This window comes from Denticeps clupeoides, chromosome 1 (assembly GCF_900700375.1).
Source record: "Denticeps clupeoides chromosome 1, fDenClu1.1, whole genome shotgun sequence".
In the NCBI taxonomy this organism is placed as follows: Eukaryota; Metazoa; Chordata; class Actinopteri; order Clupeiformes; family Denticipitidae; genus Denticeps; species Denticeps clupeoides.
In genome coordinates this window covers 9,528,419-9,537,881 of record NC_041707.1, presented here as the reverse complement: position 1 = coordinate 9,537,881, position 9,463 = coordinate 9,528,419, and positions in this window count along the sequence as shown.

Genomic DNA, 9,463 nt, shown 5'->3' with positions numbered 1-9,463 from the left:
TTATCTTCTCCTGTTTTCTGGCTATGGTCTTCCTCAGCTTAGGCTAGCTGTTTCTGAGCCCTGCTTGCAGGCAAGGTCAACTATAATCAACCCCAGACAATGTCACCGGCTTCTGCAGTGTGAAGCACTACTCCTGACTTGGGGCCGACTGGTGCTATACCATTCAATTACGGTTTATTATCTGGTGGATGGCCATTAATCAGAGTAAGATATTCTGCTACTCTTTACAGCGTCATTGAACCACTTAGAGTAACATGGCTGTGTTATCTGTGTTACATGCACGGACATTACAATTCACGCACATATAACAGAATCCTACGTGTGGCTCCTCAATGGTTGTTAAGGCAAAAGCAATTACTCAGATAAAATTGCACTTGCATCTTCCGAAGTCTGAGTGCAGCAATACTGTGTGTATAACAGACATCATATACAATAAAATAACAATGTACAGGGTATTACATAAATCATGCTTTAAATGACCTGCTTCTCGGAAGTATAGAAACATAATGATCAATTGCTACCTCCTCTGCAGACTGCAATAGCAGTTGGGCACTAGTTTACATTTACGGCATTTATCAGACACCCTTATCCAGAGCGACTTACAATCAGTAGTTACAGGGACAGTCCTCCCCTAGAGCAACTTAGGGTTAAGTGTCTTGCTCAGGGACACAATGGTAGTAAGCGGGATTTGAACCTGGGTCTTACCCACTAGGCTACCACCACCCTTGGATTTACCTAAATAGATTAAATTCCATTTGGTTTTTTATCTGTATTTTGAAAAGAAACTAAGTATCCTTTTTGTGTAACTATTTCTGCTACCCAGAACGGGATCTTTAATGATGTTTTTATATAAATGGGAGGAGACTAATGATTGACAGCTCTCACACATGCTACTTCCTCATTAAAATGATATAATTAAAAATCCAATTTCTCTCTTGTATTGTCTATCTATCTCTATAATTCCTGAGGACGTCTTTGATCTAATGCTTGTAAACAATCCCCAGACTTGTAGCCAGTAATATTTAACGCATCCATATTGCAGCTTGAGAAAATACACATCATGTGTACAATAGTCTCATTAGCCTCAAGTTGTTATGCATGAAGTTTCTGAAATTTTCTCTCCTCCCACTACCATCTCGTTACTCTTCACATTTTCACAATGCAACAGAATGATGAAGTGAAGTCTGTAGATGGGAAGACTTTTAAATATGCATGATGTAAACCCTCCGTCATGGTCATATAAGCCAGTTGCATTTACGAGGCTTTCAGGCTTTGGCGTGTGTCATATAGAATGTGCATGAGTGTGAGCAACTATCTGTGTTATTAGCGTGTAAAGATAGTTGCAGAGTATACGACAAGCAATTTGTCCACAGGACAGCTGATGGATGTAGTTCTGGAAGCTAAAAGAACACACAGTGCCTTTCCATTCTAGATTTCTAGTCACATGATCAATACTGAGCTTATGTAAAGGTATATATATATATATACACTTTCTGTCCACATCATTGATTCCATAACTTCATTACAGTAAGTAATTTTTTCAAAAGGATTCCCCTTGAAAAGTTATTGAACAACAACCTTGTAATTTATAGCAACCGTTAGGGCAGTCTGATGTGAGATGTAACATGGTGTGATGGATTTCAGACATGCAGAAGTGTTCAGCCATGTCGCACTGGGCTATATTTTGCCCCACATGCACAAGTCACATGGCTTTGGCTTAGCCCTTGTCATGTTAAATTACTCCACACACAAATTAATGAACAATGAATTTCACTTTGCTCCATGGGGGATCGTACCTGCAGGATGACCTTTATGGAAGCGTGATTTTTACTTTTATTTAAATGTAAATTATCTCAGTGCCACTGTTATTAAAATGTCATATTTATTAAGGAATGGCTTCTGATGCTGAGCTATTTGAGTTTTCGTTTAACCACTTTAATTTTATTGCAGGAAATAAGATGCGGTGAACAATTCAAGGAGATGGAAATGGCATTAAGCCAAAGGTGAGTCCTGGTGGTATGCACCAACATTTCTTAAAATATCCAATGGTGGTCTTTCTTTTGATGATGTACACATTTCTGAAATCATATGAAACCTTTATCTTCTATCCAGATGTTGCTAAAGAGGTCAAACAACACATTGGCAGAGGCGATGCACTCAATTTCAGATGGAATGGGGTTTTACTCTTTGCTATGGCACTGCGATTAGCAAAAAAATTCTAGAATATCCACATCCACATCCATATGAACTGGTCAGATCATTTTCACTGAAAAATAAATCTGTTCCAGAAACCTGATCAATGGGTGTGGCTTTTTTTTTTGGCCACTGTTTATTCCTCTTGTGCAATGCCCTCCAGTGAAGATGCACCCTTGATTGCAATCGTTTGATTCAAAGCTGGTGGAAATGTGGGCTGGTTCAGGTGGTGACACAGGACCCCTTTGCATATATCAGTATAAAATCCTTTAGAAAAAATTGCATCTGGACTGCAGCATTGTATTTCACCCACAACCTGCTGACAATTTCCTCCTGTTTAAGACCATGAAAATAGTGCCTTTAGAACTATTAAAGGACTATATCAGCACTCAGAAGACTCATCTCTGCCATTTATAATACATTTTTTGGCCAAACTTCTATCATCATAAGAAGGCAGTCATAAAAGTGGGCTCTGAAATTGGGACTTACAGCTGTGAAATAGCATCTTTGTGGATTTTTGAACACCTCCGAGAAAAAAAGATTTGTTGAGTCTGACTTAGAAAGCAGCTCTAACATTTAAATAGAAGCTGGCACAGAGCCACTATCACCGCAAAGACAGAGAGGTCCGTGTGATCTCCCTTCTCTCAACAGACCCCCTCAGATGTGTACCACTGCCCAGTTGCACATTAGCTTTGATTGCCAGTTTGCGCTGTTAGCAGCGAGCTTTGAACCGCATCTGAAGATGAAAGCGCCGAAGTTGTCCGGCGTGTCCACTGCCGCCGCAATTTCTTATTTGCTTCAGGCACCATCAAGGGCTTCAAGAGTCTTCCCATGCTGGGCCGAGCATTATGTATAATTTATCACACAATGCATCTCAGACAGCCCATCTATGCTCCCTTTTTTTAATTGGATGCCATTTTTTTTGGCTTCTTGTGTTGACAGAATCGATGATTGACCTATTTTACAAGGTATGCCTTTGTTGCATTTTATGCACTTTGATATTGGCACCCCAGGGGCTTTCCCATGTGTCACCAACTCTCGCGGCTTTGCTCCTTTAAGAGAAAGCCAGAAAGCTCCTTTGCAGGAGCCGAGGAAATCCCTCAGTCACGAGAGCCTCATGCGTGTGATGAAACCATCATAAGCCAAATAAAAATGCCTGACAGCCCCATGGTGGATATATAGGCCCTTATTTCAGGAATATATTGCATAATTATGCATTGTTATGAATATTGCATTGGCCCGCACACTGTGCACATGGTAAGATGCCTAATTGCAGGAATTAATAATTTAAAAGCAAAGGTCTTGGGCAAGTTATGTTGAAGCACTTTTACATTTTTTTTGTATTTATTCATTCATTTATTTTTGAATGATTTTGAAGGCTATGCCTTATCAGAAACCACGGCGTGTGGTCCAGCTGTTGTTCGGGAGAGGGAGCATTAGTAAAACCTTATTAAAACCTGTAGATGCGATCTGGGAGCGAATCACACGCTGCATTTAAACTAGAGATTGGTTTGATGCCTTGTAAAGGAAGGGCTGTCATTGACCTTTGGGTCATGGTTTAATTTCTTTGCTTAACATCATCACATTAGCGCGGAATACAAAACAATGCTGTGGGCCGCCACGCTCTCCGGTGTAATTGTGGTGCTTCACTATGTAAATCAAGTGCGTTAGGAAGGACACAATTTGGCCTTCAAGCAGCTTTCCTTATTAAAAATCCTTATGATGAAGTGGGTGGCCGAGCCGGAATGGAGATCAGAACGTGTGCCTCGGTATTAATATGCCTAGAGCTGAGGGTTTAATTAGATCTACTCGTTTATGAAATGGACACTGAAACAGCTCACAGCAGATTCGCTTTCGATCAGAAACTCAACAAAGTGAAACAAATTAAGAACAGAATATTCATCAGCCAAACAGCATTTTGTATGTTTGCTGCATAAAACTATGTTAGTGAGCTAGTGATTTTTTTTTTTTTTTATTGAACACAGAAAATTACATTATTTTTTCTCTGCTGAAATACGTGTGCAGACCAAAACATTGTGTGTCCAAACCCAAGACAGTATGTTTTACAGTAATTGTGTGCGTATAGATTTCATTTATCATTTATTTTTACAGTTCTGAAACTCACTGCAGTCATATGGTACTCAGCCAGGATCCCATTTGAATCCCAGGGGTGGACAGACGTCCCCAGGAATGTGATTCTCCAGGCTCTTGCTGCAAGGAGAGACGGCCTTGCAGGATTTTGGCTACATGACAGTTTTAGTGGCCGAGACTTTGCCTGAGGGCCAGAGGAGGGCCTCCCTCCAGGCAGCTTGCCTGCCCTTTTTAGCACTGACATCATCCGGATACACCAGGGGGCCGTTTTTTTTCCACTCCTTCTTCACGCTGCCTTCTGGTTAGTTCCTGTTAATGGTTGCAAGCGCAGCTAAAAGCCCCGAGTGCCTGATAAGACATGAGTCAGAGAGAGGCGGTATCAACTGGGGGCCGTATTTGCTGATTAGGCTGCAGTAAGGTCTAAAAATATATTTAAAAAGGAAAACAAAATGGAAAAAAAACCCCAGATGAGCTCATCCTCGCTGTGCTGACACTGTGGGAGAGGAATATATTATGGGCGCCCCACTCTTAACGCAGGTGTGAATCTTGGGAGAATATCTGTGGCTCTTCTCCTGCTCCTTGCCTCGCCCGCTTTGGCCTGTGCGTCTTCATTGCAAGTGCTAGTCATGCCTTGCTTATGGTTAATCATAATTAACCCCCCCCACCACCACCAAAATATATTCCAGTGATCCGTTTTGCATAATGAAGACCCATGTCTTTTTGATAGATTCATTTCATTTCATTGCTGTGATAGTTTTATAATGGATATAATTTACCTGCAGCATATGCGGACCTCTTTAGGAGATCTCCGTGTCTGCGGTGATCATGCGGCAATAAATCACCCGCAACATAAATTATGTCGGAGAAGTCACTTTACGTTTCCTGCGAGGCTGTGTATGTAAATTGCGTCGTACCACCGGTACGCCTCGGTACTGCCATTTGGCAACTTTACCATTACCTCAGCCTCAACCCCGGCACGGTGCCGCGATGGCGTCCTTTATCTGCTCGCATCCCGTCTAATGAATGTTCTGCCCCAGAGGTGAGGCCTGCAACTGATTAAAGATGATAATGTTTTTCTCCCCGGCGCGTGGATGTTGAGGGACGTCTGAGGCGGCGGATGCCGGATCTTGGCTCCCATCCTGCTAATGAGGGGGCGGGGTGAGTGCTTGTGGGTCACAGCGGGAGCGGGACTGCTGAGGTCACCTGAAAGTCGGGATAATGATGGATTAATTGTAAATCTCCGTTATGTTTTTGCTGTCCGCTCGGCCGTCGTTCACCTTGCTTTATTATATGAGGAATTAGAGCGGCGGCGTGTAGCGAAGGGCACCGTCGCTCCATTACGTCACAGCTTCGCGTTGAAGAGCACGCGTGGGGCAGGGGGGGGGGCGCCGTGGCTTTTTCATTTAGCTCAAAATCGAAACCATCCGACCAATCAGAAAGCCATGCAATGCAAATACACGCCGGGTCTCCGGCCTGCCTGTAATGAATTGTAGAACACGCGGCGTTATGTTCATTATACAGCACTCTGCTATCGAATGACAGCAATTCATTTAACAAATTGGGGTGCATGCTGGTGACACCACTCCGCTTTCCAGTCTCGGGGTCCAAAGGTTACAGCGAGGGGGGTGTGTGAATTTTTTCCATTTTTAATTTTTTAATTTTTTTTTTTTTACGGCAGCTCTCGTCAGCGTGACCCTGACTGTTTTTCACCTCTGCTGTGGCAGAGAGTCTTTGCCGCTTTATGCAGAGATCACTTACCTGTGGGTAGGAAACACTTAAGCCCATAAGTGGCCTTGCAGTGATTTAGGGAGCTGCTTATCCATAAGCCCCATCCTGGAGGAATGAGGTGTCATTAAGCAAAAGCTGCACGACAAGGGCCGGTGTGAACAGTGCAGGCATTTCGAGTTGAGTGACATCATGGTACCCTGCTGGATTATGCAAATTGCGCTGTTCAAGCAGGACTCTCATCAAAACATGCACCTTTAAACTACTCTGCTGTCATTATAGACCACGCCCCCGATCTGTCCACATGGACTGCAGAAAATCTGTAAAGGTTTAACAATCAACATTTCCACCCGGTCTATGTCAGAGTGTCATCATGCTGATAGAGTAGCAGCCTGATGTCTAGAACTGCTGGGACACAAATTCATAGCACACACTGTTTTTTTTGTCTGTAGTTGCATTTCCTTGGTGCCACACAGCAAAAATAAGAATAGAAAATATGGCGATCTACATAATCTTCGTCTTTATGCTTATGTGAGATTTTCTTATGTGTACTATACCTGCACACACACACACACACACACACACACACACACACACACAGGACAGACTATCATCTTTCAGAATTGCGTCATACATGCCCAATCCTATGTATAAGGGGCTTGTCTTTAAAGAACAGCTTGCCAATAATGACAGCTAGAGTTGCCGTAATAGAAACCAACCTGGCAGACTCTAATATCATGATTCTTGGAATGACTTGTCATAAAAGGAAAAAGCTCTTCTTTATTATTTATTAATATTTTTAATGATTGCTATTTTGGAATCGTGTCTTAGCATTGTTTTTGCAAACCACACCGAAGTGTCGCGCCCTAGAACACCCACCCCTTTGATTGGCCACCCAGAACGTCTCTGGTGCCAATGGTGCAGTGCAAAACCTTTGATGAAACTGATGACTCCTCTTGAAGCGTGTGAAGCTGAAACACAACGTCTTGCATCTGTCAGATTTCATGTTTGATAAGTCAGCGTTTTCTTTCCGTAGACGTTTGTTGAAGTGTGCGATGAGACGCGGGCTGTAATGTGGAAAGCGCGACACCGTCCTGTGCTCAGCGCTCCGGGTAGTGAGCGTTCCGTAATTGACTCCGTCCGGCCGACTGGCCCCTCCTGCGGGGAGGGGAAGTCGCGCTTCTATGCTGCAGGCTCTGAGGTGGAGCTCATTACACCTGGGCTCTCCAATGTTTAATTGGCCTCATTAAGTGATTAACTTAGCAAATTTACCTTTCCCCTCAAGGGCACTCCTCTGAGCGGCAGTAGATCAAGCTGCCCGCTCAAGTCAGTCTATTAACACAAAAGCTGGTGTCAGCGCTCGCAGGGGCCGGACGGGAAGTTTCGGGGGTAAATATGAAGAATTTATTATTTCCCCCCCCCCCACACTGCATTCCAGCTGAGGAACATTTGTGGTTTTTGCACTCGCGCAGGAGTGGGCTGATGGGATGGCACTGTTGTATGAAGCGCGGTGCCGTGCCGTAATGGCATGGGCTCTGTATTAAAGTCTTTGCCCCGCGAGACGAGCGCATTAAAACTTTCAGACCCGTCGCACGGATCCTTATTAGTCCTGAAGCTCCGAGCTCAATATCTACAAATTCAGCAGTGCTGTTCTGAGACCAGATTTTATTACGGCGTCCCCCTCGCTGCAAAAAAGTGGGACTCATGTTGTGAAATAATATACTGTGGAGCTCTCCGATACGCAGCAGCAACAGATTACTGTGCCAAATAGTGGTGGAATTTGATGAAAGATATGTGAGATGCCTGTTCTTTATTGTCAGACGTATTTGCCCTAAGTTCTTTTCGCCCCCTTGGGGGGTGGGGTAGAGTGCAGATGAAGAACAGATGAAAACCGCGCCGTGGCGTTATTATTTTCGAAGGGGTTGCTTTCGGCTGTCGCCGTTGACTCGCCACGGCCTGCTTGCTTCCCATCCAGCAGCCAAATGAAGTGGCAGGTAAAGTGGCAATTGAACCAGTTCGCTCACTCTACGTGGGCGCGTGTGGCTATCGGAACGCTTCCACTTTTAATGACCGCTGGCGGAGGCCCGTTGCGCGGGTTTACCACCGAAGCACGGGAGTGTACAAATTGGATCCATCATTTTTCATGCTCTCAAGTGACATCCCTGTCAGCCAATTTCACTCTGATAGCCCCTCTCAGGGATCACTGATATCTGCATTAGAGACCTTTGTTAAAGGTCTCATCTAAATGCATTGAAAAGCGTCTCGTGCTCTCCTGTGTACTTCCTGCTGAAAAGGCAGCGGCTGCGTGCCCCTGAGGGCTGAGATTTGCCGACTTGGCTTTGTCTATATTAAGGTTAGTTTGAGACTCGGCGGTGTAGTGCCACTGAACTCTGGGGGAAATCGGACAGAGAAAAACAACAACAACCACCGCTACCACCACCACCACCACCCCAGCAGATCTGGAGCTTCAGTTTGACTTGTGCTTTATCAAGCTGGAGCCAGTCAGCACATCAGTTTTGATTAGCATTTGTCAGAAATTATGGATGACCTGGACATCATCAGAAAATGTGCATAAATGATCAAAAAAGAATTTGGGACGTTCTGCCTAGTGGTTAAGGAAGCAGAAAGTAACCAAGGTTCGAATCCCAATCCGCCAAGGTGCCACTGAGGTGCCACTGGGCAAAGCACTGTCCCCACACACTGCTCCCCGGGTGCCTGTCAAGGCTGCCCACTGCTCACCAAGGGTGATGGTTAAAAGCAGAGGACACATTTCGTTGTGTGCTGTGCTGCAGTGTATCACAATGACAATCACTTCACTTAACAATGTTGGTCCAGGGTGACTACAGTATGGAGGAGTAGAAGGAATACTAACCATTCCTGTCAGAGCCTGAAAGTGGCTATGATTGATTAAATCAATTATATTGACTACTTCTAGTATATTGGTATATGACATCACAGCAGCATATTACGTATCATCAAAACCAATTATCAAAGTGCAAAAAGTAGGGGCATACGGTATGGCTTGAATATAAGAGAAATAAAGCAAAAGAAAAACATAAATAATTAAGTACATTTTGAAACCCCCCAAATCTGCCTGATAAAGTGCTGTCTTACATTTAAAGTCTAGACAAAAATGTGATACCTGTAGATGGTGCCATATATGACGCCATCTATAATGCCAATAATTAACAATTTAGTTATTCTTGAAAAAAGGGGGTTTGTCTTATATTCTCCAACCCAAATGGAATCTAGCTTGCTTTCATCTGTGCTGCTATTGATATGCCAGGAGCCTCAGGAACAGGCAGCGAGAACATTTCAATTTAACACAATCCCACTGACCATCTCCATTAAAAAATCCTGTCACAAAAAGGCTCCCATCGCACAGAACACTTGCACCTCAGAATTGCTTTAAAGTGAACTCTGACTCTCCTCCCAATCCTAAATGAGTCATTTG